The 21,447-nt window shown below is 35.6% G+C and overlaps 2 pseudogenes; both read left to right on the top strand.

The window, feature by feature from the left end:
• Window positions 1-1,623: 1,623 nt before the first annotated feature.
• On the top strand, window positions 1,624-1,721 carry LOC132297664 (U2 spliceosomal RNA; annotated as a pseudogene).
• Window positions 1,722-1,923: 202 nt separating this feature from the next.
• Window positions 1,924-2,057, top strand: LOC132297663 (U2 spliceosomal RNA; annotated as a pseudogene).
• Window positions 2,058-21,447: the final 19,390 nt, after the last annotated feature.

Below are 21,447 nucleotides of genomic sequence, written 5' to 3' on the forward strand. Positions count from 1 at the left end.
TTGACTAAGATCAAGTGTACTACTAAATTTTTTTGGGTCGGCCTTCTAGCTAACTTTTCATGGTCTTTTGCCTAAGATCTTGTGTAGTACTACTTTCTCGGCCTTTTGGCTTTCAATATTTATTTATTAATATAAAAAAAGAGTTTTTATAAACAAAAAATTACCTAAAAATTATTTAAATAGTTTAATTCAAATTACAAATTACCTAATAAAATTTATAAAAATTAATTTAAAAAGTTTAATTCAAATTACAAATTACCTAATAAAATTTCATTTTTCTTGTCCATCATTGGTTTTAAGTAAAAATGATTACATGGAAGTGTCTTATAAAACTATAGGCTTTAAAAAATAATAATCACACATTTCTTAGCCTTTTAGCTAATATCAAGTGTAGTACTAAATGTTTTTGGGGCGACCTTTTGGCTAACCTTTCTTGATTTTTTGGCTAAGATCAAGTGTAGTACTACTTTCTTGACCTTTTGGCTTTCAGTATTTATTTATTAATATATAAAAAAAAGAGTCTTTATAAATAAAAAATTACCTAAAAATTATTTTAAAAGGTTTAATTCAAATTACAAATTACCTAATAAAATTCATTTTTCTATTCCCAAATTGGTTTTAAGTAAAAAGGATTACAAGAAAACCTCTTATTAAACTATAAACCTAAAGAAATAATAATCACACATTTTTCGGCCTTTTGGCTAAGATCAATTGTAGTATTACTTTCTTGACCTTTTGGCATTCAATATTTATTTATTAATATAAAAAAAGAGTTTTTATAAACTAAAAATTACCTAAATTATTTAAAGAGTTTAATTCAAATTACAAATTACCAAATAAAATTTATAAAAATTAATTTAAAGAGTTTAATTCAAATTATAAATTACCTAATAAAATTTTATTTTTCTTGTCCCACATTGGTTTTAAGTAAAAAGGATTATATGAAAGCCTCTTATTAAACTATAGACCTAAAGAAATAATAATTACACCTTTTTCAGCCTTTTTGACTAAGATCAAGTGTAGAACTAAATTTTTTTGGGTCGGCCTTTTGGCTAATCTTTCTTGGTTTTTTGGCTAAGATAAAGTGTAGTATTACTTTCTTGGCCTTTTGGCTTTCAATATTTATTTATTAATATATATATAAAAAAAAGTCTTTATAAAGAAAAAATTACCTAAAAATTATTTTAAAAGGTTTAATTCAAATTACAAATTACCTAATAAAATTTATAAAAATTAATTTAAAGAGTTTAATTCAAATTATAAATTACCTAATAAAATTCATTTTTCTTGTCACACACTGATTTAAGTAAAAAAAAATTACATGGAAACCTCTTATAAAACTATAGAGTTAAAGAAATAATAATCACGCATTTTTTTGGCCTTTTGGCTAAGATCAAGTGTAGTAATACTTTCTCGACCTTTTGGCTTTCAGTATTTATTTATTAATATATATATATAAAAAGTGTTTCGAGAAACAAAAAATTATCTAAAAATTATTTAAAGAGTTTAATTCAAATTACAAATTACTTAATAAAATTCATTTTTCTTGTCCACATTGGTTTTAAGTAAAAAGGATTACACGGAAGTCTCTTATAAAACTATAGACCTAGAGAAATAATAATTACACCTTTCTCGGCCTTTTGGCTAAGATCAAGTGTAGTATTACTTTCTTGGCCTTTTAACTTTCAATATTTATTTATTAATATAAAAAAAGAGTTTTTATAAACAAAAAATTACCTAAAAATTATTTAAATAGTTTAATTCAAATTACAAATTACCTAATAAAATTTATAAAAATTAATTTAAAGAGTTTAATTCAAATTACAAATTACCTAATAAAATTTCTTGTCCCACATTGGTTTTAAGTAAAAAGGATTACATAGAAATTTCTTATAAAAGTACAGACTTAAAGAAATAATAATGACACCTATCTCAGCCTTTTGGCTAAGATCAAGTGTAGTACTAAATTTTTTTGGGTCAACCTTTTGGCTAACCTTTCTTGATTTTTTGGCTAAGATCAAGTGTAGTATTACTTTCTTGGCCTTTTGGCTTTCAATATTTATTTATTAATATAAAAAAAGTGTCTTTATAAACAAAAAATTATGAAACGACCCGAGTTTTTCAACCCAATGCGTCAGCGATGACCCAAAAGTTGACCTGGTAATGGATCCGAATTTCGGGAGCGAAAGATAAACCAAAGTCTCTAGAGATACAGATCATCTCTAAGACACAAGAGTGACTTTCCATGAAGTCACGAAACTCAAGGATTAATCGAAAGCGAAAACTAACATGAAAAGGGTCAAATGGAACCATATGGCACCAATGATAACCAAAGGAACAAGATCTAGTTCAAACTAGACCAGGTACACCACTAAATGGTTTAAACAAGATCAACAAGGTTAAATGGCGATGAACGAAGCAAGGTTAACCTGTTTAGGCAACAACCCAACCAAAACTCACAAGGCAACTCTATTTCGGTCAATCGAAATGGAGCATCGGTCTGCCGAAATGAGCCTGGAAAAAGAAGAGAAAAGAGCTCTCAGTTCGGTCAACTGAAGTGACAAACCGGTCGACCGGTTTAAGGCTCGAGATAAAAAAAAATGAGTTTCGGTCGACCGATGTAGAGAACCGGTCGACCGAAATAAGTCTCGAAGTGAAAAAGGCTACTGGAATTGGGATTTTTTTTGAACCATGAAAACCAAGAAAGGTTCGGTCGAACGAAACAGGCCACCGGTCTACCAAAACTGGGCAAAAATGCAAGGATGAACCTGCTATGCACCAAAACTGAAAAAGAGACTTTAAGCCTCACTTGAATCCCCCATAGTATGATCAAACTTAATTATATGCTAATGTGTGATGATGTGAAAATACACGCAAGTGTAAAATAGTGTTTTAAACATGCTACAATGGCCCATGGCCTTATTACATTTCATTTACTCTAAATTACATGTCAAACCTTTAAGGTTAGAAAAGTTACCTTTCTTAAACAAAATGTGGCACCAAGTGAGTAAAAGTGTAAATATAAACATACTTGACCCTTGGCCTCATGTTATACATGTCAAATACGTTACAAAAAGTGTACTTATGTACACATTACATATTTAGAATAAAAATACAAGTTTTGTTATACAAAGCTACAAATAGGATTTCATGCCAACATTTTCATGAAAATGATACTTCAAGTCTACGAAACTTTCATGGCGTAGTGTGCATCCCAAATCAAGGTCCTTGTACCTGAAAAATGTCCCCACTACGTGGGTAAGTAACATAAAGCTACTCGTAGGAGATGAGCATGCATCGACCTAGCATTTTACAATTACATTACCTTAAGGAGAAACATGTTAAAGGGGCTCATGCCGCCTAACGTCTATGTCAAAATGAAACTCAGGGATCATCCTAAGCTTCTCATGCAATTTAAAGTAAACAACGGCATACAAGTACACATAAAATTTTAATTAAATTAAAAAAATATTTACTTGAATTTCTCAATATCTCTAAATTCTTAGTAGCTCTAAATTATATTTGTTCTTTTTGCAAGACATGGATGAATTCAGCAACACAGTGACAAGCTGCAAAGGAAAATATTTTCTTTTTCTGGTGAAGATAAACAATACTCAACAAGTCGTGAAAACTTATTTTGCGGTGGAAGAATTAAAAGAATTGACACTTGACAATGATTCATTTCATGAAGAAATGAGATTTGCAAAAAAAATAAAGACTGAGAAATAAATAATTTAGGAATACTTTTATTTTTAAATAGTTATAGTTTTAGATTTTTTAATATATTTTGTTTCTTTTGAGGTGACAATTATTACAATCTAAAAATTGTTGGTACTATATAGAATTTTTATATAGTATTTATTTATGAATATTTTGTAAATTATAGAATTTTATTTTCATTTATTTTTTAAATATTTGAAGTTTTCATTTATACATTAATGGAGAACCTTATTTTGTTTCTTTTGAGCTGACAATTATTACTCTCTAAGGCATTCTGGCCTGAAACTGTTTTGTCAATTTTTTTTTTTTTTTTTTATAAAACTATAAACAATTAAAAATTATATGAAAATATAAATTATATAAGTTAGAAAACATTCATTATGTGCCTTTTACTAGTGTGTGTGTGTATATATATATATATATATATACAAACACACACGAAAAGGAAACTAGTTGTTTGTATATATAGAAAATTTAAGTGTTTCTATATATAAATATATATACACACGTGACACATTTTTTCTACAAATTTATATTTTTAATGTTATGAAAGACATTTAATTAATAAATGTATATTCTTAGAAATTTTAATCAATTAAGAATGCAACTGTGCAATTCTCCTCAACAAAAAATATCTTTAGGGTCCATCCTTTTTTTTGGATTTCATATTTGATTTCAAGCATTTTATTACGTCCTTTACAAAAATGTAAATCTTCTACAAAATTTGATATATCATATATCTTTATACTTCCATTTAGATAAACACGAGAGAAAAGGAAAAAAAAAAAAAAAATGGTAACATTAATTATATGATGAAAGGATGGCAACAACATTAATTATTATCATAACTTTTTTATAAAATTATAGTATTCTTGTTTAGAAAAGACTAAGGAGAGAAAAGAAAGAACAAAAATTAAATTAGTATCATAATTTTTTAGAGACAATATCCGCACTCCACTTTTCAACATTTGTAATACAATCTTAAATAAAATGACAATTCTAACCTTAACTTTACAACTAAGTAATTATTATTTTTTAAATGACAGAGCTGGCCTTCATATTTTCTCTCCTTATCTCAAATCCTTAATATTTTAAGTATCTTTTAACAACACAAATAAAATAAAATAAAAAATGGAATAATTTTTTGTAAGGGACCAAAAAAAAAAGAAAATTTTGTTATGTTGAATAAATTACCACTTTTGGCCGGATAAAAAATAAATAAAAAGTAACCATTTAAAAAATTATCTCTTTTGACATAAAGAAAAAAAACCTCAAAAAGTATATTTATTGAATAAATTATCTCTATTTTCAAGATCCCAAAATAATAATAATAATAATAACAAGTACAAAAGGAAGATGATTAAAATATATATATATATCTCTATTGAAAAAGGTTATTTTTATCGAATAAATTATTTCTTTTGATAGGATCATAAAAAATTACCAAAAAATAAAGTTACCTCTTTTGACAAAATTGAAAAAAAAAAAAAATTCAATTTTTTAAAATAAATATCTCTTTCCATTGTACAAAAAAAAAAAAAAAAGAAGAAGAAGAATAAGAAGGAAAGTCATTATGGGATAAATTATCCCTTTTGAGTTTTGACTGCCAAAAATAAAATTATTAATATAGAATAATTTTTTTTCTTTGAGAGGACCTCCGGAAAAAACAAAAAGAAAGGAAAAAAAAATAGTAAAGAAAGTAAAGAAGGTAAAAAAAAAAAAAAAATTAAAGTTATATAAAGGGTAGTATGACATTATAAATTAAGAAATTGTGCATTAATGAATTCAATGACTTTCTTGTCATTTCCTTTAAAAGAAAATAATAAATGGAGTTTAATGGAAAAAAAAGTAGAGTGCGAATATCGTCTCCCTAATTATTTTATAAAATTTTATAAAATGAAAGTATAATGTTATAAGAGAGTGATTTCGGATTATGAATATACTACTTACTCACTATTTTATGGGATAACTGCAGAAAACACCTCTAAAGTACTCCGCGTAGTATTTTTACCCTCATTTGAAAAAGTGTGCTAAAAACACCCCTAATCTTTTTACATTGTAGAAAAATACCCCTCTGACATAAATTAGTGTTGTAAATTTGTAATACATATTTTGCCCTTTTACTCTTCTAAAAATGACAAAGGGACAAAGGGGGTATATATGCTACTAATCTCATAATATATGGTATTATTATTATTATTATTATTATTATTATTTTTTTTTTTTTTTAACTTTAATAATTTGTAGAATATGGATTTGAATTTTTTGGGATTTCAATTTATTATTTTCTACCAATTTTTTTTCTTTATTTATTTATTTATTCTTACCAACACTGTTAAAATAATAATAATAATAATAATTTCCAATCAGTTTGTACTGGTTTTCGAAGTTTGGAAATATTTGTTTTCTTTAGTTTACACTTTATTTTTTATTTTTTATTTTTATCTTTATTTTTCTTTTATACTTTTATTTTTAATTTTGTTTTCTATTTTTATTTTTTACTTGTCCATTGACGGCGTCCTCCAATAGTGTCATTTTCAGTCATTTTACAAAACTATATTTTTATTTATTTTATAAAATGGTTCAGTAAGGGTAATTTAGTCAACTTGGGGTTTAAATTTGTTAGAGGTTGCTCCAAATTAAAACTTTAGGGGTTTTTTTTTGCACGTGAGGTGCATTCTCCAATAATATTTTTTTTGGTCATTTTACAAAATTATTTATTTTTATATATTTTATAAAATGGTTCAGTAAGGGCAATTTAGTCAACTTAGGGTTTGAATTTGTTAGATGGACCTATTTGCATCAAATTGAAAATTTTAGGGGTATTTTTGGCACGTGAGGGGTGTGATATGCACTGTAGGCATACTTTAAAAGGTGTTTTTTGCACTTACCCTATCTTTGCTCTCTAAATCTTCTTATTTTTTTTGGAGAAAAGGGATAACTATCCTTCCAAATCTCTCTCAAGTATTCATTAAAAAGGCGTTGGAATTTTTTTTTTGGCCCCTCAATTAAACATTCTTGACTTTGCCCTATCTCAAACCAAACGAAGCCTTAGGGTCAGCTTAGTTGGAGGGTGATGGAATGAAAAGAATGGAAGGGTAATAGGAGGAAAAGACATATCATGTTTGGCCATGCATCATTAAAGGAAAAGAAAGGAAATCGAGGGATTTCAAGAGATACAATTTAGGCATTTTGGGTTGGTTTTGTTATCTTTCCAAAAGTGTGAGGAAATGAAAGGAAAGTGTAGGAAAGACAATAATTTTTAATGAAACTTTATTTATACCAATTTTGCCTTTATTTTTATAAAAGACAAAATCTATAAAAATGGGAATATTGTCGTACGTCCTTATATCCGAGCGGGTAATCTTTATTAACCATATGTTTGTAACTATTTCGTTGTTCTTTTACTTCTCTTAATAATACAGGTGCATCAATAGGTTAAGTAGTAAATTGATTTTTTTTGCTACTGTGCAATCGTGCGAGAGAGAATTGTGAGATAGAAGTTTAAATGAATTTAAATTCAAGAGTTCTAAATTAAACAAAGAAGAACAAATATGAAATATAAAATATAAGAATCAAGTATTATATGGAAATTAGATGTGTCTCTAAAGCCATGGGTTAATCAGGCCTAAGCCCAAAATCGAGGGAGTACCAAACAATTAAGGTAATAAACAAGCACAGAATAAAAAAGAAAATAAGAATAAATAATAAAGCTGAAAAGAAAACTAAATAATAAATCCTCCATTAAATAATCCAATAAAATAATCCTCTAATAAAATCCAAATCCTCTTATACCAATAACCATCTAGATTACAACTCGAGAATCCATTATATGGACCCCTAATAATCCCAACTGAAATAAAACCATATCCAAAAGCTAAAACATAAAGAAGAATCCTATGTAGATTCAGAAGAGTGAAGTAGACTGTCTCTGCTTAGCACAAAAAATCTCTAAGTTTGGAACTGACGAACACTTGAAAAATAATAGTGGGTCAGGCCCACGAACAAGTTCTACTCTACCACGTCCCAAACAGAGACCCGATACACATATACATCCTAATCAACTCAACAGTAACTACATAGTCCGTATATATAGATATACACTAAAGGACTTTCACTGGACTATAAGGCGACCTCAACCTAAATAGTAAGCAACATGCAGACACACATAAAATGGGCATGAATACCATGATCTACCAGGGTACACAACTATCCACTATATCCAGTTATGCATCCCAGGCAACATGCGTTCCCTAACCACTGATCTTGAGACTCAAGCTCATATTATGGCATATATCCATATATGTATATAATCCATCCTATCCAAAATATAAAATTAAACTATCCGCCATAGTCTTTCAATGGCATGCCATCCAATTGGTTTCGTGGCCTGACTAGAATAGGTAGGACTTAACTTAATAATTAATCCATCTATTATATGCCCTCGGCCATATCCTAACAATGGTGCATTTAATCCACAATCCAATAATTGATGCATATTCATAACTATACATCAAATAATCCAGAAGTAAATATAATAATAATCAGATAAATACGTTATCTTATTATACTGCCAAAACATGATTAAAATCATATAACTATCATTTGAAATTGCTAGAATAATTTTAAACAATTAAATCATCCATTAACAATATGTAAGTTATTTAAAATTTCATATTGTCCAAATCCTTAGCATATTAATGTATGTTATGCATTCTAGGAGTTTCTCATATTCATCTTAGTCATTTAAATCATCCATTATGAACTAAGCAAAACTTAAAACCCCAGAAACCCAAAATCAAAACCCAAAACATGCTCTGACAACAAGCCAAGAGGGAGCCGGCTCTCGCTCTTAGAGCTGTACCCAAAAACACAGAGGGAGCATGCTCTTGCCCTGTTGCTCATACTCTTCTCCATATTTAGCGACCTTCAATCACTCTGATCACCTTCGTTAAGGGTCCTAAATGTCTGTACTAAGTCCCAAATAATCCTAATTAATTATATGAAATCATTATGCATCATTAACACAATTTAAAACAAGTTGACATGCAAGAAGATACAAGATCAAACAAATATCAATTCATAATCATACTCACTGTTTTTAATTTATTTAAGCATGCAAACAAGTTCAATTTTACTGTTTAATCATCCTAGAATCAACCTAGGCATGTATAGAACACGAGATCAAAGGGGAAGAGTTAGAAGAAGAACTTGCCTTAAGGTTTCGGAATGAAAACCTTCTCTTCTTCTTCCTCTACTTTTCTGGCAACCCCTTGGATGCCTTCTCCCTCCTTCCTTCTCCTTGGTTCGGTCTTTGGTTCTTGGCCAAAACCCCTCTCGTTCTTTCTCGGTTCTCTCTCTAAATCTCTCTCTCTTCTCTTTGCCTCAATGCAACGTGAATAAGGTTTTTCCAACCCTTGGCAGACTATCATAATATATATATATAGGCTTATACAAACATTTAACCTAATCCTACATATATTCTAAGTCTGCTAAACTTATGGAAAAGAAAAGAAAAGAAAAATAAAAGAATATAGTAATAATAAATACTAACTATACGTAAAGGCAAAAATATATATAACATTTAATATATATGTGTGTGTGTGTGTGTGTGACTATCCCAATATACTATTACTACTAATGTTATTATTATTAATAATAAAAGAGTATTATCCTTATATATATATATATATATATATATATATATATATATATCCATATGTACAACTATCCATGGGTAGTTTTTCATGCCAATTTAAACCTCCTATTCAAGTAGTCCATGTAACCCATTGGTTGGTCCATTACTACTATCCAAATCCAACTCATTTAATAAATTAAATAAAATAAAATATTTAAATTCCTAAATAAATTCACATCATTACATAGTATTAAAAAAATTAATTCATACCGACAATTAATTAAAATTACACCATTTAAGCACACAATTAAATTAAACAATTAATTCAATTAAACACATAAATAATTAGACACATAGTCAAATAATCAATTAAAATGCAATAAAATAAATAAATAAATCCCGAGACTATTATTTTAAAATTAAGGGTATTACACTCTGCATATACTCCTTGGACAATGCTTGTCGCTGCTCATCCCCCCAGGTTTGTCGCCTGTGACCTCTTATTGTATCGAAGAATGGCTTTCAGCGGTTAGATAATCTTGAGATGAACCTGTTAAGTGTAGCTATTCTTCTTGTGAGAGCCTAGACCTCTTTAAGGGTTCTTGGTTCCTCATTCCTTACTAGCGCCTTAGCATGGGTCGGGTTTACTTCGATCCCTCGACTGTTGACAATGTGACCTAAGAACTATCCGGAGCCCATTCCGAACGAGCACTTTAATGGATTGAGTCTCATGCCATGCCTCCATAGTACCTCAAACACATCTTGCAGGTGTGCAAGGTAATCCTCCTTCTTCATACTCTTCATTACCATGTCATCAATGTAAACTTCTACGGTTCTGCCCATCTGATCTTTAAAAATCTTGCTAACTAGCCACTGGTATGTGGCTCCTACATTCTTTAGCCTAAAGGGTATCACTCTATAGCAATAAATCCCTCGCTTTGTCACAAAATTTCTATTCTCCTCATTGTCTGGATGCATAGGGATCTGGTTATAGCCCGAATATGTGTCTAGAAAGGTCAAGCGCTCATACCTACCATTTGATCGATCTTTGGTAGAGGGAAATTGTCTTTAGGACAAGCCTTGTTTAAGTTAGTGAAATCGATGCACACTCTCCATTTCCATTTTTCTTCTGGACAACCACTATGTTGGAAAGCCAGGTGGGGTGCTAAACCTCTCTGATGAAACAAGCTTTCTAACAGTCTGTTTACCTCATCTGCTAGGGTCTGATTTCGCTCTGGTACAAACCTCCCCCTGATAAGCTTGAAATGTGAGTCAACATTAAGGGAGTGACATGAGAGGGATGGATTGACTCCTGGCCTATCCAGATGACTCCAACCAAATATATCTGCATTATTGGTTAAGGTTTTGACCAACAGTTGTGTTTCTTCCGCGGTCAGCTTTAACCCTATCCTCATTGTTCTCTCGGGCACTAAAGGATCGATATGTACCTCTTTTAATGGTTCCTCAATAAGGACCGGTGGCTCCGCCACCACCTCGACTCCTTTGGCTGGAAGGCTCTATAATTGCTATTTTGGGCTTGCAGGATGGGCGGTCACCTTGCCCTTTATGCTAGCCTTGAGAGTTATTACGTAACACTCCTTTGCTGCTACTTGGTCACCATGGATGTCAATCACTTCGCTCCCATCTGGGCTCAAACACCTCATGACCTGGTACACTGTGGATGGGTGTAACGACCCGAGTTATATTCAACCCGGTGCATTAGCGGTGATCTGAACGTAAATCCAACAATGAATCGGAATACGGATGCAAAAGGTAAAACAATGGTTTCTAGGGATACTACATGTCTATAAGACACCAAGGTGACCCTCAATGAGGTCACGGAACCCATAGGAAACAAGTGCGGAAGTGTCGTTTCAAAAATGGACAAGAACAAACCTAGGGATAAAATGGTCATTTCATAGATAAATGGATGCTACCAAGCATACCACTGGAAAGACAACGAAAAATTAATGAATTTAGACTCAAGAATCACCTAATTCGGAGTCCGGATGGCAAAGATATCAAGTCCCGAAGTCGAAGGGAGGGAAACCCTATCCCGGTTCGAACCAAATTCTGACACTACTTTACTAAAACATGAATAACTTGAGTTACAAATGGAATATGAAGCTCTAATTGGTACCATTGGAAACCTCATTTCGACATGGACAGTTTAGACTTAAGAACGGACCAATTCGGAGTTAAAACGAGTGAGATATGGCCCATTGAAAAAGAGTGTCCAGTGTAGAAACAGTGTCCGCGGGGGCCGCCAATAAGCTACGGGGGCCCGCCAAACATGGTAGATTCTCATGGGCACTCACCAGAACACTGCGAGGGCCCACCAAATGAAGCAGTGGGGTGGTCTGGAACCTCAAAAATGCAGAAACAGTGTTTTTAGAAGAAAATTGAGGTTGGGGCGTGGTTTTTGAGGTCAAGATGACATTTTTGGGAAAAACACAAAGAAGAAACTCCCCTTAAAATCACATTTTCTATGTAACAGAGTTGAGAACAAAATGTATTTGTCAAGGTAAAATCCCCAAAATATCCTTGCATCAGATTTGTAATTAAAATGTTGAAAAGTGTCCAAAGGAAGTGCATTTCATGAAATGGTGTGAGTTGTGCCTAAGTGAGCATGCACGCAAACGTATTATATCTACTTAGACATGTGCCAATGGTTCACGACCTCCGTAAACACTCAATGCAAAAAGTGACCCTCCAAACCTCCATTTCACAAGAATTTGTCTAAAAACATAAAATATGGAGACTAAGAGCATATGCAAAATTTGGAAAGGTGTTTGGCCCTTGGCCACACCTTGAATAAAGTAAATAGACCTCAAATGAAAACTCATAACCTAAAAATACCTCCCAATGCAAAAAAAATGATACCTAAAAACCTTAGGTTTCTCTATTGTCCCCTTTAAAAACAATTTTCCATGAATAATGCATAAAGGTGAATCTAAATATAAATTGGTTCTTAGCCACATATTACACATTCAAAATAAGTATCAAAAGGTGCACTTAAGTGCAAATTGCATGGCTTGAACAATAAACACAAGTGTTTGACATAGTAAGCAAAATGGAACAAGATATGCTAACATGTGCATATTCTAACATAGCAAAAAATACTCCAAGTAGTCTAGCAAGTCTAAGATTGTTGTGCATCCCACATTATGGCTTCTTTACCTGCAAAACACCCATTAACTTAGGGGTGAGTAAACAAGTTTACTCGTAGGGAATGCATGGGTTTATCTTTGTACCAAGTTACAATCCAATACCATTTAATTCATGCTATCAAGTGACAATAGAACTTTCAACATAACACAATGAGATGTAATTTTACAAAGTTAACAACTTGGAATTTAAATGCGAAATCAAACCAAAGTGGATACTTGGACGTCACGCCGGATCAAACCGACAATGTGATTATTTTAGGGTTACTAGCCCATGTGTAACCTCCCTATGTGCGCACTAGACTTGTAGAAGGACTTTCCCCCGTACTAGAACCATGCCCTAGCCATAGTCATAACAACGACATTCCCAAGTTTCCAAAATTAACATTTTGTGCACATTACATATATGTATCAACATAACATATATTTATACAATGTAAAGCCATCAACATGCACAAATCAATTTTGGAAACACAATGCATGGCTTAAGTTCTCAACTAAAATGGCATGAAGAATATTGAATAATCATTATGCAATTTGCCACTAATTACAACAATATCATTCAACAACAAGAACATAGCCTCACAAGTATGATATAAGTTTAAAATCATAATTTAAACAATTAAATAAAATAACTAAATTCCTTAGATTTCACTTCTCATCCAAACATGCTCAATTTAATATATGTTGTAGTACATGTCATAGTTATTATATAAATCACTTCAAAACTTGATTTAAGTCATGGGAGCATGTAAATAAAAATTAATTAAATTAATTCATGAATCACTCTAGATTTTAAAACAACTCTAAATGACTTCAAATTAACATAAGTTATGCATCAAGCCATGGTCATGTTATTTATCAAGTTTAAAGTGAATTATATACAAATTACAATTAATCATTTATTTCTCATTTTAATACAAGACAAACATATAACTTAGATATCACTATTGGAACAAATAAAATCACTTGGAAGATAAATGATAACACCCCCTACCTCACAAGAGGATTATTCCTCTTGAATCCAAGGCAACCGAGCTTAAAAATGAAAAACCAAACAAGGGTTTTGTAGAGGGGAGTGGGAGGAACCTAAAGTATTCCAAGTTCAAAGTTCTAAAGTGAGTGAAAGGGCACCAAAAATGAAGTCAAAGCTACTAGTTAAACTTTTCTCCAATGGTGGCTTCCTTAGGGTTCTTGAGAGGAAAGTGATGAATGAATTAAAATGTGTAAACCTTAAGCTAAATTGGTGGGCTTCTCCACTCACTAGGTGCTCTTGCACTACCTCTCTCACACACACTAATGCAGGATTAAAGGTGAGTCCTGCACTTGTCATGAATCCAAGTAAGCTTCCAAGATTAAATATTAACCCTACACTTGTCAACCATCCATGCCAACAAGTGCACCAATCCTAGGACAACAAGTGGGTGAATCTCTACCCTCCATGTGTCATGAGATTAAGCCTCTAAGTGGTTTCACCACAAAATCAACAAGTGGCACCATAGGAATGTGACACTTGTCACATTTTTCAAAAATTGCAAAAAGGTCCTTTTGGAAAATATCTTCCAAATTAATTTGCAAAATGGTCCCTAAGACGAAAAATAATTACTTTACTTAATTACCCAAAAACCCCTCAAGTTATGGATAATTACAAAAAGTCTTGTTTTCATGGCTTTTACAAAGAAAGTAAGCATTTAATATGCATTTCTACAAAAGTAAAAATGTAGATGTCATGGAATTTAAATATCATGGACGTATGCAAAAACCGGAATCAAATCTGAGCACAAAAATGTGGTTATGCAAGTAAAAGTAAAAAACGAGAAGAGGACGAAATAAGGAAAAGACGAAAAAAAAAAATTTTTGAAAAAAGGAAAGAAAGAAAAATTACCGGGTCGTTACAACCTACCCTCCTTACATGGATTTCATCCTCGAAATCGAACCGTACCTGAAAGAGAGAATAAATAGGGATACCGAGAGCGAACCTCCTGTTCGAGCTCCCAAGTAGCCTCCTCAACACCATGATATCTCCATAAGACCTTAACCAAAGGAATGGTCTTGGTCCACAAGACCTGCTCCCGTGAATCAAGAATCTGGACCGAACCTTCCAGGTAGGTTACGTCTTCATCAACAACCACATCAGTCCACCGCAGAACATGCGATGGGTCCGGCTCGTACTTCCTCAACATAGAGACATGAAAGAAGTCGTGAACCCTATCTAGGTCTGGCGGTAATGCCAAACGATAAGCAACTTCACCGACGCGCACCAAAATCTCAAATGGTCCGATGAACCTATGCGACAACTTGCCAGTCTGTCGAAATCTCAGGAGCCCCTTACGCGGAGAAATCTTAAGAAAGACATGATCCCCTACCTCAAAAGATAATGATCGCCTCCTCCTGTCAGCGTAACTCTTCTGTCTACTCTGTGCGGTAGCCAACCGCTGTCAAATCAATTTGATCTTCTCTGTAGTCTCAATAACAATGTCGGGACCCAAGGCAACAGTATCACCGACCTCGGTCCAACAAACTGGAGATCTACAAGGTCTGCCATACAACGCCTCAAAAGATGCCATGGCAATACTGGCCTGGTAACTGTTGTTGTAGGCAAACTCAACCAAAGGCAAGTAGTCCTCCCAACTACCCCCAAAATTCAAGATATAAGCCCGCAACATATCCTCCAATACCTGAATGGTGCGTTCCGACTGTCCATCAGTCTGAGGATGGAATGCTGTGCTAAAATGAAGCCCCGTGTCAAGAGCCTCCTAAAAATTCTACCAAAAGTGAAAGGTGAACCACGGATCCCTATCCGAAACAATGGATACAGGAACCCCGTGAAGCTTGACAATATGTCTCACATACAGTCCACTCAGTCTCTCTGCACTATCTGTCATTGCTATGGGTAAGAAGTGAGCCGTCTTAGTCAACTTGTCAACTATGACCCAAACGGCATCATTCCCTGCCTGAGAACTCGGAAGTCCCGTCACGAAATCCATAGTGATATGCTCCCATTTTCACTCAGCTACTGGTAATGGTTGCAACAATCCTGCTGGTCGCTGATGCTCTGCCTTCACTTGTTGACAAGGCATCGAGCCACGAATTGTGAAACATCCCGTTTCATGCCCTGCCACCAAAACTGTCGTCGCAGATTGTGATACATCTTTGTACCACCAGGATGAACTGCGAGCCTAGAGTGGTGGAAATCCCGAAGAACGTCCTCACGACAAGACAATGGAATAAACATCATCCCCTTGTACCTGAGACCACCGTCTGAATGTAAGGTCCAACCCTCTACATTCTCACCGCCTGAAATCCGAACATGGATGGCCTTCATCTCCCCATCCTCCAACTGTGCTTCAATAACTCTGCTAACAAGTGCCGGTTGAGCCACAAGGCTAAACAAAATAGCCAGTGAAACATCCTCATAACACTGTAAACCAAGATCTGCAAGCTCTTCTAGCATCTTCCATCTATGAATGGAAATGCTAGCAAGAGTTCTCCGTGACTTCCTACTTAATACATCGGCCACCACATTGGCCTTACCCAGGTGATACTGTAATTCAAAATTGTAATCCTCCATGAACTCAACCCATCTGCGGTGTCTCAAGTTCAAATCCTTCTGAGAGAAGAGATACTTGAGACTCTTGTGGTCGGAGAAAACTTCAAACTTCTCCCCATACAAATAGTGTCTCCACCCCTTCAGGGCAAAGATAACTGCTGCTAACTCCAAATCATGTGTTGGATAGTTCAACTCATGAGTCTTCAACTGTCGAGACCCATAAGTAACCACCCGCTCTGTCTGCATCAAGACATAACCCAAACCTTCTCGTGAAGCATCACAAAAGATCACATAACCTAAACCACGTTCAGGAGTGATCAAAACTGGAGCCGATGTTAACCTGACCTTCAACTCCTGAAAAGCAAACTCACATGTCTCGTTCCATATGAACTTGACCCCCTTGCGGGTAAGTCGAGTCATAGGTGCCGTTAAACAAGAGAAATCCCAAACAAATCTCCGGTAATAGCCAGCTAGGCCAAGAAAACTCCGAATCTCAAACACTGTCTTCGGACGCTCCCAATCCATCACTGATTCAATCTTCGTTGGATCCACTGCAACACCGCCCCTTGACACAACATGTCCAAGGAACTTCACTTTTGGTAGCCAAAATTCGCATTTCTCGAACTTGGCATACAACCGATTATCCCTAAGGATCTGCAACACTGTCCTCAAATGATACTCATACTCCTCTACCAAAGCTGAGTATACAAGAATGTCATCAACAAAGACTACAACGAACTGATCAAGATGGTCATTAAATACACAGTTCATCAAGTCCATAAAAGCTGCTGGAGCATTGGTCAAACCAAATGGCATCACTAGAAACTCATAATGGCCATACCATGTGCGGAAAACGGTCTTGGATACATCCTCATCCTTAACCCTTAACTGATAGTAACCAGATCTCAAATCAATCTTTGAAAAGCATGTCGCTCCCTTCAACTGATCAACCAAGTCATCAATCCTAGGTAAAGGATACCTGTTCTTGATTGTGACATGGTTCAGCTTGCGATAATCGATGCAAAGTCTCAAAGACCCATCATTCTTCTTCGTAAAAAGAACCGGTGCTCCCCAGGGTGAAGCACTAGGACGAATAAAGTCCTTAGCTTTCAAATCATCCAATTGAGCTTTCAGCTCATCAAGCTCTGCCGGTGCTATACGGTACGGTGCCATAGAAATAGGCGCAGTACCGGGAATGACATTGATGGCAAAGACAACCTCCCGAAGAGGAGGGAGTTCTGTCAACTCCTCTGGGAAGACATCCAGAAACTCGTCTACAATTGTCAGAAAAACGCAGCCCAGACTGCTACCCTCGTCAACTAACAGGCTAGCCAAGTAGGACCTGTGGCGACTCCAGTCACCGATACTGAAAATCATTGTCGGGTGGGAATCGCTCCTATCTCCCACGTAGTGAAAACAATCCCCCACGGGAGTGCAAACAGACACTCGCCCACGGAAGCAATCAATCGTGGCACGAAAGAAAAATAACCAGTTCATCCCAAGAATGACGTCAAAACCCGTTATGTCGAAAACAACAAAATCAAACTCCAACGTCCGTCCAGCTATCTCGATAGTACAACCATGACAAACACGGTCCAAAAACACTGGACCACCAACTGGTGTGTCAACACAAAGGAAACCATCCCGCTGCGTGACCTCCCAACCCAAAGAATGTGCAAATGATGCAGATATGAATGAATGTGATGCACCTGTGTTAACAAGAACTCTAGCCCAAGAACTGAAAACTGGAAAGATACCTCGAACTGTAGAAGTCCCTGCGGAGGTATCGGCTTGTGGCAGTGCGTAAGCTAGTTCTTGAGCCCCCGACTGCTGTGAAATGCCCTACTGAGCTGACTGATGTCCGGAAGTAGTAGGTGTAGGGTTCCTACCCGGATACGAACTGACTGGTGCAACTGGCTGTGGTGCTTGAGGCACCCTGAAACCTGACTGTGCAACTGTCGACTGTGCCGGTGTGGCCTGTGGGCCTGCGCCACTCTGTGCCCTGTTCTGTAGGCACGGACACTCCCTCTTGAAATGTTCAGGCTACTTACAGTAATTGCAAACCCCCTGAAGTCCCTGTGTCGAAGCTGAAGACTTACTAGTCTAAGAACGACTGCCCTGAGACTGCAACTGTGGGTAACGAGGCTTGATGTGCCCCGGCTGCTGACAGTGGTGACAAATGACTCCCCGGGCTGACCCTGAAGATACTGGACCTATAGATGCAGACCGAGCCTGTTGTGACTGTCCCTGAGTGCGTGAACTGTCCCCGGCCTTAGCCTTTTTCCACTGACCCCCAACGGATACTAATGAAGCCTCTCTACGTGGCTGTTTATATGAACCCTTAATCCTAAGCTGATCTCGGTCCTCTACCTCAACTAGCATAGCCTTCTGTACTACCTCCCCATAAGTCCTCAGATCCGACACTGAAATCCGTGGCCTAATATCAAGATGTAACCCATCTTGAAACTTTTTCGCCCTGAGCTCATCGGTGGCTACCATCTCCGGTGCATAGCAAGAAAGAGAAGTGAAGCGTGTCTCATACTCAATGACACTCATCCTGCCCTGATAGAGACCTGTAAACTGCACTCTCATATCATGCCTCATAGCCCTTAGAAAGAAGCGGTCAAAGAACAATGTCCTAAACTCCTCCCAAGTCATCACCTCCACATCGTGGATATTGGTCATAGACCTCCACTAGATATCGACATCTCCCATGAACATAGAGGCTGTCAAGGAGATCCTCAATCGGTCTGTAGGTACTGCCATGCTATCGAGCTTGCGTACCATGAGATCAAACCATTCCTCTGAAGTAAGTGAATCCATACTCCTTGCAAACTGGTCGATCTTAACCCTCTGTAACTTCATGGGTAGTCCAATGCCTCATTAGCAACTGGTATCGGTGCTGGTGTCGATATCGGAATCTGTATCCCCACCATTTGCTGGCGAAACATCGCCTGAATGGACTCTGACATCCCCAGAGCCACTCCCTGTGTAATCTACTCCTCGTAAGTTGGAGCTCGTGGTGGATTTGGACTCGTGCCACGAACTGGAATCCTAGGCCTCCCTGGACCCCTCGTAAACTCAGTGTCATCCACCTGCTCCTCAACGCCCTGACGCGAAGACTCCCCACGTGTGACAACCATGATGCTAAACATATGCAATGAAAGAGGTCAACAATAACATAAGTTATTATGACCAAATGCAACTCGTACTATGAAAGTAAGAAATACGAAGCAAGATGAGGTATGTAACATACGGTCACGATAAAGCAGTCAAGGAAGGCTGTTTAAACAGGTAAGCACTTAAGCAATATGTCAAATAAGGATGCTTCTTAAACATATAAGCATACAAACATAGAGACATATCATAATAACAAGTATGTCACCAAGAAATATGTAATCATGTTATAATGCCAAAAACATGTTATCAAAGGTATGCTAATAAATCAAAGTACACTAACAAAAGCATGTTATGCACCCAAAACTCATCGTCTTAAGGTTTTCGAACCTAGGAGCTCTGATACCACCTGTAACGACCCGAGTTATATTCAACCCGGTGCATTAGCGGTGATCCGAACGTAAATCCAACAATGAATAGGAATGCGGATGTAAAAGGTAAAACAATGGTTTCTAGGGATACTTCATGTCTATAAGACACCAAGGTGACCCTCAATGAGGTCACGGAACCCATAGGAAATAAGTGCGGAAACGCCGTTTCAAAAACGAACAAGAACAAACCTAGGGATAAAATGGTCATTTCATAGAGAAATCGATTCTACCAAGCATGCCATTGGAAAGAAAATGAAAAATTAATGAATTTAGACTCAAGAATCACCTAATTCGGAGTCCGGATGGCAAAGATATCAAGTCCCGAAGTCGAAGGGAGGGAAACCCTATCCCGGTTCGAACCAAATTCTGACACTACTTCACTAAAACATGAATAACTTGAGTTAAAAATGGAATCTGAAGTTCTAATTGGTACCATTGGAAAGCTCATTTCGACGCGGTCAGTTTAGACTTAAGAACGGACCAATTCGGAGTTAAAACGAGTGAGATATAGCCCGTTGAAAAAGAGTGTCTAGTGCAGGAATAGTGTCCGCAGGGGCCCGCCAACCAGTTGTGGGGCGCCGCCAAACATGACAGATTCTCACGGGCGCCCGCTAGAACACTGTGGGGGCCCACCAAATGGGGTAGTGGGGTGGTCTGGAACCTCAAAAATGCAGAAACAGTGTTTTTAGCAAAAAATTGAGGTTAGGGCGTGATTTTTGAGGTCAAGATGACATTTCTGGGAAAAACACGAAGAAGAAACTCCCCCTAAAATCACATTTTCTATCTAAAAAAGTTGAGAACGAAATGTATTTGTCAAGGTAAAATCCCCAAAATGCCCTTGCATCAGATTTGTAATTAAAATGTTAAAAAGTGTCCAAAGGAAGTGCATTTCATGAAATGGTGTGAGTTGTGCCTAAGCGAGAATGCACGCAAACGTATTATATCTATTTAGACATGCGCCAATGGTTCACGACCTCCGTAAACACTTAATGCAAAAAGCGACCCTCCAAACCTCCATTTCACAAGAATTTGTCTAAAAACATAAAATATGGAGACTAAGAACATATGCAAAATTTGGAAAGGTGTTTGGCCTTTGGCCACACCTCGAATAAATTAGATAGACCTTAGATGAAAACTCATAACCTAAAAATACCTTCCAATGCAAAAAAATGATACCTAAAAACCTTAGGTTTCTCTATTGTCTCCTTTAAAAGTAATTTTCCATGAATAATGCATAAAGGTGAATCTAAATATAAATTGGCTCTTGGCCACATATTACACATTCAAAATAAGTATCAAAAGGTGCACTTAAGTGCACATTACATGGCTTGAATAATAAACATAAGTGTTTGACATAGTAAGCAAAATAGAACAAGATATGCTAACATGTGCATATTCTAACATAGCAAAAAATACTCCAAGTAGTCTAGCAAGTCTAAGATTGTTGTGCATCCCACATTATGGCTTCTTTACCTACAAAACACCCATTAATTTAGGGGTAAGTAAACAAGTTTACTCGTAGGGAATGCATGGGTTTATCTTTGTACCAAGTTACAATCCAATACCATTTAATTTATGTTATCAAGTGACAATAGAACTTTCAACATAACACAATGAGATGTAATTTCACAAAGTTAACAACTTGGAATTTAAATGCGAAATCAAACCAAAGTGGATACTTGGACGTCACGCCGGATCAAACCGACAATGTGATTATTTTAGGGTTACTAGCCCATGGGTAACCTCCCTATGTGTGCACTAGACTTGTAGAAGGACTTTTCCCCGTACTAGAACCATGCCCTAGCCATAGTCATAATAACGACA

This window comes from Cornus florida, unplaced genomic scaffold, assembly GCF_030987335.1.
Source record: "Cornus florida cultivar Cherokee Brave unplaced genomic scaffold, ASM3098733v1 CherokeeBrave_3.0.0_Hap2_Chr02, whole genome shotgun sequence".
NCBI classification, from domain to species: domain Eukaryota; kingdom Viridiplantae; phylum Streptophyta; class Magnoliopsida; order Cornales; family Cornaceae; genus Cornus; species Cornus florida.